Raw genomic sequence first — 10160 nt, forward strand, 5'->3', positions numbered from 1 at the left:
TCCTCTGAAAGCACATTACCTGCACATATTTCTGGTTTTGATCCTTACAATGCCTTTCTAAAATTGGAAGATCAAAGGAGATTCTGCATATAAAGCACAGACATAGAGTAAAAACAAAATAAATACAGCTAATATCATTCACTATTATTATTAATGAAGCAGCATACCCCAATTGAGAGATTAACTGTGTCTTATTTTCTTGAATATAGGCTCGTGATTAATGAACAAGAGGTAACCCTCCATCATGACAATTCCTTTCTGTGTATTCACATGTACCATGCACATACAGCAGTGTTTGTCTTCTAAGATCTCTTTTCCATCTTTGAGAAGGACCAGCAGCCTCTAAAACCTTCCTCTTAGTTTCAGAGGCTGTCCTGAAAAAACAACAACAACAAACCTTCCTTTTAGTTTCAGAGGCTGTTCTGAAAACAACAACAACAACACAACAACAACAACAACAACTCCCTCTGAGAGATTAACAGAATAGCTGAATTGAAAATCTTCATTGCTGCCTTTCTTATCCCAGTTTAGAAAAATGGCATCCCATGCAGCAGTAGATAGTGATGGTTACTATTATGGGCTGAATCGTATACCGCTAAAAGTCATGTGTTTTAAGTCTGAACCCTCAGTACTTCTAAATATGACTATGTTTTGAGATAGGACCTTTAGAGAGATGATTACAGTAAAATGAGGCTTTAGAGTGAGTTCTCATTCAATCTGACTAGTAGCCTTATAGAAAGAGACAATTTGGACCCATAAAGAAACACCAGGGTTGTGAGTCCACAGAGAAAAGGCTTTGTGAGTACATCGCAAGAAGATGGTCATCAACAGACCAAGGAAAGTGGCCTCAGAAGATTCTGAAACTGGTGACACTTTGATTTTAGAACTGCTGGCCTCCCAAACTTTGAGAAAATACATGTATGTTGTTTAAGTAACCCAATGGTATTTTGTTATGGAAGCCCTAGCAAATGAATACAGTGGCACATTAAAAATTAGGCAATCATTGTAGAGGTAGGGAGAGGCCAGGTGGAGAGAGACAAGTGTGTGAATCAGAAGAGAGATGGTTGTTTGGGCAATCCTGCCCCAGATGTCCTGAGAATGGGTGGATAGAGACCTGTACTTTGCTTTCCTACAGAGAACTGGATCAATGCAACTGCTGCCCTAGGTCAGCTTGGAAAATGGATGCCTGGTGTGTGCCCTTGAGGCCAGTATCTAGGTCCTCTTGTGAAGACTGTAAGACCATTAAGAGGACACTACAAGTGGCCTCAGTGTGACTCTGCATGGAAGCAGCACCCTCAAAGGATGCCTTCACAGCATTTCCAGAGACTGGTTGCAAGGCCGTGGTTTGACCATTAACCAGACCTCTGCCTCATTTTCCTGGGGCCGTATGTGCAGAATTGATGCAATCTCCAAAAGGAGGTTCCAGGGAGCTTCATTAATGAGTGCAATGGTCATCCTGCTAATCAGGTGGGTAGCCATTTAAAACCAGAAATAATATATCTTAAAAAGAAAGACATGTAACATTTCTAGCATCCATGTGTTGTGGAATAAACTAATATCCATCATATATAAACAGAGCAACTATAAAGTCACGTTGTGTATTAAGGTAAGAGGAATACTTATTTTGATCTCTGTTGCATTCCTACTGCAAGCACTGTGTCTGGCACCAGTATGTGCTCAGTAAGCATTTGTTGAATGAAAAAAAAGAAGCATTCATATGTTATTTCCTTCATTTCAGAGATGCACGAACAGAGGCCCAAGCAGTAAAGAGACCTCACCAAGGTCATGCTGTGAGTCAATTGCAGAGACAAGGCAAGATTGAAAACATTTGACTCCAATTCCAATGCTCTGCTGAAAGCCCATGTAGATATTTAACATCTTTTCTGCCTGGGCCAGAATGCGCAGAATTATCTAGTGTGACAAATCCTCTTTTCCTCTGTCCCCGTGCAAAGGGAATTGCCATCTTCTATGATCATCAAGCTGGCAACATCAATCTGGAAGTTTGTTAATGACACTGACCTAAATCTGTCACGTTGCAAGAAACTCTTCACAGCAGCTGGGATTTGCTCCCATATAACAGCTTTATGGTATGTGGAACTCTCTAATAAGCTGATTAAAAAATAAAATGTTTGAAACCTTAATATGTACTTTTCAGACATCTGATAATAAGGAAAGTGAGTGGAAACCTCACGCTGAGTGTAAAAAAAGCAGGGATCCTGTTGTATGAGAAGATGCACATCCTTGGGTTGAGGCACATTTCTCACAGTTATCAGAGAAAAGATCTGGCATGACCATATCCTTGTTTAAACCTTTCTTGGTGGTTTGTTTTATTGCCAGTTCAGCACATGCGGGATAAAGTCATAAGTAAGCAGTGGACCTTCTTAGGATGAATTGACTTCTGACTGTGGCTATGAAATAGGAACATTTTATCAATTATGTGCCTGACACTGAGGTGTACATCTATCTCTCTAATTCTCTAAAAGACTCTGAAGGCAAGATAGACATGGCCACCCTCATTTTACCGAATAGGAAACCGATTCTCAACAAGTGTCTTTGGTCTTGAAACTTTGGAGTAGCAGGATTCACACAAGCTCTGTCTGACACCCACACTCATATTATTAAGCCATTTTTTCTTCCTTTCAAATCAAGCAAATATGAGCACCTACTATGTGCTTGGTACTGCAGTTAAATGGCTTGCTACCTCAAAGCAAAGGAAAATGTACTAGAAATCTTCCTCAATTCAGAAAGTTTTTACAGTGTGCTTGAGTGTAGCAAACTTCTGGTTGAAATGTAGACATCATTATTATCAGTACTTTTCTATTGTAGTAGGAAACCTAATCTCATAGATGAGTGTTTTATAATTAAACATTGGGCAGAAAACGAAAGTTAATTTAGCAGACAGGGTTACTTAAACCATGCACATTCCCAAGCAAGATTTGTCTTCAAGGCTGGTCTTTGGCCAACTCCTAGGAGATGAGTTCTGAGCCTTGGTTTATTCTGCTTGACAAGAGTATTTTTGTATTCTTAGGGCCATGGACCATGCTGTACCAGTTTGACCAGATAGCTTCTGCTAATAAGTGTTGTTTATGGTGAAGCCCTGTTTTTGCTCTAGAGACCTGGAATCAAAATAGTTGAGATCAGTTACACAGCTGTTGCATGTCTATATAACCAGTCCCTGCTAAAAATTCTGGACATCAAGACTCAGGTGAGCTTCCCTGTGAGTCAACACTTCACATATATTATCACACATTGTTGCTCGGAGAATTAAAGTGTCCATGTCACTCCACAAGGACTGGACACCTGGAAGCTTGCACAAGCAGTTTCGCTTGTACTTCACCCTATACAACTTTTCCCTTCGCTGATTTTAGTTTGTGTTTTTTTGCTGTAATACTCTTTAACAGTTAATATGAAAACTTCTGTGAGTTCTTCCAGTAAATTGTCAAGCCTCAGGGTAGTCGTGGGCACCCCTATATAACTATCTGCTTCCCCACTCATCATCTTTATTCCTCTTCACATTCCTGAGAGCAACTGAGCTGGCATATCCATTCTGTGAATAAGGATTCCTAGGCTCACTAAGGTAAAGTGCCTCTTTGATGGTGTTTTAGGGGGTCCAAAGTCACTTGCAGTCTAAATCAGCTAACCTTGAGAATAGTTAAACAGTTGCAGATCTATGTTGTGCCTGTCACACTGAAAAAGGAGAGGACTGTGGATGTGGCTTAGGTGCACACCATAAAGGCTCTCTATGACTACACCCCAGAATTATGAGTATACCCACCCAGTCACGAACAGCCCTGGATGACTATAGTCCTCTGTGAGGAATGAGTTTCACTCCCAAGCTTATAGCATGTTAGGGAGAAGACTGATGCACTACTTTGCAAGGAGACACAGCCTAGAAAGTCACTTGGTCTCTCAAACACAACCATCAGAACACTCACTGCATTCTTACGTGAGGAATAAGTGAGGAAGCAGAGATGCATGAAACATGCTTCTGATTAATAGTTGCCCTTCTATGCAGACTCAGTGATAGAGAGGAAAGAAAATTGCTTGGATATTTCAGGAAGTCAGCAGTGCTGCCAGAACTAGAACTCCCAGTGTTCCTGGAGGCCAGGACATGTCCTCCGACAACATTCTACATTGACCTCATGGCAAACACTGTGCGTTTTACTATTGACTTCCAACTCTGAGGGTCTCCATGACATAAGATACTGCCAATGCTTAAAATGCAAAAAAAAAAAAAAAAAAAAAAAAAAAAAAGCAATAAATAACCTTCATTGAACTCAATTAGCACCATATAGTTGAGGAAAACAACCCCCCTCCCTACAGACCCCGGACTATTTCTAAAAGACTGTGCCTGAAATATAAGATAAGCATAAATCTTTAGTCTTCTCAAGCTGTTTTGCCTCTATCAGAATGTGGCCAGATATTCAGACTTAGCGCCATCGGCCACTTCTTAGTCCTGTCTCAACTGTCTCCCCTTTAATACACTTAAAAAAAAAAAAAGCTGTTGTGAAACATTGGGGTTCTGTGTCTCAGCTTCATTCATTCATTTGTTCATTTATTGAGCACTCATTAAGCATAAGCTATGTATTAAATGTTGCTCTATGTTTTGGGGCCGCAAGAACAATTAAGTCCTTACCACAAAGAGTTTACCCTCAGTTTTAGGAAGTAGGGCATGCTGATGAAACATAGAAACATGCATCCCCAAACCAAAGACAGACTCATTTGCAGGATACAGTCAAGATATAGATGAGAGAGTGGTAAATCTCTTATTTGCACTCTAAAAACACCTACTTCAGATCTGTCATTCACATCAGCTCCCCATTTTCTCCCCAACCTCCAATTACCTCTTTTTGCCCGATTCTTCAGTTATTCCCAACACCCACTCATGATTTGACTAAGTGCCCTCAGTACCTATATCCCTCACCCATGTTGGTTTGGACCAGATGCTCTATTGAGCCTAGTGCTCAATCTGTACCAGTTCAATTGCCATTCAGATTTGGGCCTTGCAGCCTGCCTTGGCAACTACTTCTGCAAGACTTTTGCCGGCAGAGCTCAAATTGCACCTCCAGAGAGCTAGAGGTTGTGTTGTACTTTCTATGGTAAGCCTATGACCTGGAATTGCTTATCCAAGCTGAAACACAATCTACTCACCTCCTGGTTTGGGGGCATGATTTAAAGCCTTAATGGTGTCTCATCGATTTTTTAAGGTATGCTCAGAACTGGCACTCTGCTCTTGCATATTTTAATCGTTACTGTTTTATTCTTGCATCCTGAGGTGATTTTATTGGAAGAATACATGCTTGAAGAAGTTGAATTAAATACAGGTAAATCTCATTAATTCAGGCTCCACTAATTCAGGCTGTACTCAAACATAACTTTGTGCTATCCAGAATTAAAAAAAGATTTTCTAAATAAATTAATGGTGGAAATAAGACCTCAGGGGGAAGAGAATGTTTCACCTGTTTAAAAGGCAGTGCTTCCAGACACTGTAGGGATTTCACAAAAGCCATCAACATATAAACAATTTCCTTTGTGTTTGTTTATTAAGGCTAAAGACTTATTCATCAAATACAAATTTCCTGTTTGGCAAACCTTTCCTTTAGTTTGTTATTTTGTAGAGTTGGAAAAAAATAAGGCAACACATCTTTTAAAATAGTCACCAAACCTAATCCTCTCCATAATGCTAAATATATTATAGATGTATTGTATCTACACATAAATACATGTGTGTATGGATTAAAAATACAATGAAAACCTCTTAAAATGAAGTGGCATATTTATGGTGAGTAGGAGAAAAGGTGATTTTTATATTCTACTTTATATTTGTAAGTATTTTCTGTAAAGAATTCTTATTTTTATCATCAACATAAACATGTAAAAAAATCACTAATGTTTTTGAATACCTAGCAGGTCTTTCTTCCCTCCAAATAGTAGATATTAAGTAAAGCTGAGTCATATTCAGCATTTATGAATGAAAAGACCTGGTAAGTAGTATAAGAAGCTGTTGCACCACAATTCCAAAATTTATCTCTAGGCCACCCTTGTTGGAAGCAATCAATCAGGCAGTCCATTCAGTTTAGAATATGAAAGGAGCCTTGACTACCTCTTACTTTGCATCAGCAACCACCTCTTATTATCTTCTCATGGCAGGATTGTGGGAGAAGTCGAGGAGGATGTTGATTCTACCTTTGTATGTGTTCCACAGAAGTTCAGAGGTGTCTTGGTCAAACTGAGGCAGCTCACACCCAGCACAGTAACTATGTGGTTACTGAATACCTTATAAGCCATTAGGAGTGCTAAACACCTCCCATAAAACTTCTCCAAATCCTATTGGTTACCATTACAATGATTACATTACAATGATTGCAGGTGAATTGAATATCTTATTTGTTCCAGGTAATTTTCCATGCACTTTAAAGATACAATTTACTTTTTCACCACAAATAATCACAGACTGATGCTCAGGGATAGGGAAGAAATTGCCCAGGTTTCCACAGCTGGTGCATTACAGAGGTGATACTCAAAGCCAAAGTCAGCCAAAAGAAAGTCCCTACCCTCAACACAACACAGCACTGAGTGCCACAGCCTAATAGCCACACCGCATTCCGGCTGTTGCAAATATCCATCCAGGCAGGGCACTGGGAACTTTAAAGGGCCTTGGTGTTTGCTGGTCACTCTTGAATTTGGATGTTTGATTCTTGAGATAAACATGAGGTTGGATTGACCAGATAACTCTCTTGAGACTGGAACATATTTATAGGCTCAGAAAAAGCACATTATCAAGAAAGAGCACTGGATTAAGGGTCAGACAGTTTGAGTTTTAACCTCTGCTTTTTCCCTTAATTAAATATATGATCTTAGCTTTGTATTTCACCTCTCTAAACCTCAACTTTTTAAATTGATCAGCATATACACCAATGAGGAGACAAAATGAGATAAAGTATTTTATCATGACTTGAAACTTTCTTTTATTAATATAATTTTAATTAATGACATCTTCATCTTCGCAATCAACTGTCCTCAATGATCTAAGCATGCAATTTAGAATTGTCTGAACTAGATAGTGCACATAAGCTTTTGTTTAACATAGACTTCAGTAGGTCTTTCTGGAAGTAAAGTGTCATTTTAAACAAGAACGTGAGTTCAGTCTGCAATCAGGCAGGTGTTAGTAATTTCTATTTTTCTTGCCTGCCCTAACCTTCTAAAACCCAAATCATGAACTCAGATATTTTATTATTGATAGGATAGATGTCAAATGGCTCGATAAATAACCAGTTAGGAAGGTTGTTCTTGCTGTAATAATCACAAAATCTCAGTGTCATAACATTATAAAATTCTCTCTCTCCATATCATAGTCCAGTGTCAATTGGGTGGCTCATATTGGTGTCTCCTCTGTAAGTAGAAACTTGATGCTCCAGGTGTCTTTTTCCTTGCAATGTTTGCCTGTTAACTATGTGTCCTCCAGGGATTATTGCAGAAGAGAGGGAGGGTCTTACTGAAGATTTTGGAAATCAGACCTGAATATGTTGTGTATTTCTTTAGGCCACATAATATTGCCCAGAATGAGTCATATGATTTCAGCCTACTGCAAGCCTTACTGTGTGTCCAGGAAGTGGAGATGGAATCTGTGAATATGGTGGTTTCTTTTCTGGACACGGGGCTGAAACACAGCCACCGTGCATCAGTATGCTGAGAGTCTGTTCTTACTGGCTGGTGTCTTTGCTGTTCCAGTTGTTCAGTATTATGCTGGCTGAAATTGCTTGTTATAGTGATTAAGAGCAGTATTGAAATAGGTTTATGTTTTGTTTCATTTCATTTTATTCCATTCCCTTCCATTTTACTTTATTTTATGAAGAGAGTGTAATTTTATTGCCACAAATTACCATCCCATATGTCTTGTAATTGGAGTCATAGAATATGTAGCCTTTCAGATCGAGGTTTTCACTTAGCAGTATGCATTTAATGTTCATCCATGTTTTCGATAGCTTGATAACTTACTTTTTTTAATTGCTTTGTTGAACTGCTGTACCACAGTTTGTTTATCCATTCACGTACTGAAGGACTTGGTTGCTTCCAGCTCTTGGCATTTATAATACAGCTGCTATACATATTCATGTGCAGATTTTATGTATATATAAAGTTTCAAATCAGTTGGGTAGATACCTAGGGCACAAGTGTTGGATTGCATGGCAAGACAATGTTTGATTTTGTAAGAGACTGCCAAAGTGTGCAAAACGTACCATTTTGCATTCCCAGCAGCAATGAATGAGAGTTCCTGTTGCTCCATGTTCTCACCAGCAATTGGTACTGTCAGCTTTTTAAAAATTTGTCATTCTAGCAGAAGTGTAGTTGTTAGACATCCTTTCAAAGCTTCAAATATTCTGGGACCAATATAAACACAGCCAGACAGTGGCCTAGAAAATTCTCTTGACATTGACATTATTCACTCTGCGTGGGTGACTGGATAGGTTATGATGTAAGGGAAGATACAATTTTCTCCATGCAGACTGGATAAGCAATTGCACAGGGTTAAGCTATATAAAATACTCATTCATTAGAGGGCTGAATGATCAGCTGGTAAAAATCTCTGATTTGACACGTCTCTTGGGCACAGTGACGGTGCCCTTTCCAGTGTTTTTCTCTAAATCCATCTCCTTCACACCTTCTTGGAACATAGGTTTGTTGCTAGAGCATCTCTGTAATCTATTTTCCATGGCAGAATTAGCTGAGAGATAAACAGATTTAAATCATCACTTAAATTATATAGAAAATCCTGACTCTAGGGCTTAAGGGAAACACAGAGACTTGTTCCTAGAGAAACCGAGAAATTGATTTCTAAGGAAAAGAATGCCTCCAGGGAAGAGGACACAGTGATATGATAAGAAAGAATCTTGAGTCCATACCTCAGAAACTAAGCTTCCAGCTGTTCAACTTTCTCTTCTCTTTACACAAAGCAAATAGCTAGTGTGAAAGAATAGCCTCCAGTCAAAGATAATTGATAGCATCATAAGATTCAGTATTTTACCTATGTACGATAGATAAGTGCAAAAACATGTGGGAGTACCTATATGAACAAACCTTCACCCCATACTCAGAGGGAAATATATTACTGAAACCAGGCAAGAAAGAATATAAAATGTACAATCAGAAGAATAAGCAAAACCATAAATTATTTAAAAGTATTCAGAAAAAAATACCTCATTGTCTGGAAAGAAAAAATTTAACTTCAGTAAAGAAAGAAGTCCCTAAAGTATTATAAAAGAAGAAAACAAGATGATAGGGTATAGACATAAAAAGTGAACTAAATTAATTTTTAAAAATTTAGAGGAGAATAATAAAACCATTAGAGAAACTGAATCATCATTAGAAGAAAAAAAAAAGTAGAGTTAAAACTTTACCGAATATCAAAATTTGTGAAGGACAAGTTTAGAAAAATAAGGTAAAGTAACAACAAATTGGAAAACAGTAAAAGTGATCCAAAAAATATAGCTAGGATTATAGAAGAAAACAACCATATAAGTGATTAATGTTTCTGAAAAAGAAAACAAATTGGGTAGAAAACAATATTTATAATGTAACAGAAAAACACTGAATTAAAAAAATACATACACAAAGTGAAAGTGTGTACAAAGTCTTCAAAAATTTGATTTAGCAGAAAACCATACCAAATGTGAGACATAGCTGCATAAGTTATTGTTTCTAAGATAAAAAACGACTCCTAAAGTCATTCAAACACACACACACACACACACACACAAACACACACACACACTCCCCTACAGAGAGGGGAATGAGCAATAGACTAGTTCCTGCTGTTTTTTTGTTTTTTGTTTTTTGTTTTTTCTAGGCAACAGTTAATGCTAGCAGACAGCGAAGCAATGTACACAGGCAAGGTGTACCCTGCTCTAAGGGAAGGGAAGTGTGACCCAAGGACTTCATGCCATGCCAAATTGATGTTCAAGAATAAAGGCAATCAAAAGCCATTTTTATACATGGTAGAGCTCAGAGCAAATGTCACCCATGAGCCTTTCTTGAAAAAAGATGTGGTCATAAAGTCCAGTCAACCAAGAAATGAAGCGAAATAAAATGCATAGAAATGGAGGAACTATGGTAACAAAGTTCTATGTACTGAATTTATTTTAATTTGAACTAACTTTAAA

Source organism: Macaca mulatta, chromosome 15, assembly GCF_049350105.2.
Source record: "Macaca mulatta isolate MMU2019108-1 chromosome 15, T2T-MMU8v2.0, whole genome shotgun sequence".
Classification (NCBI taxonomy): Eukaryota; Metazoa; Chordata; class Mammalia; order Primates; family Cercopithecidae; genus Macaca; species Macaca mulatta.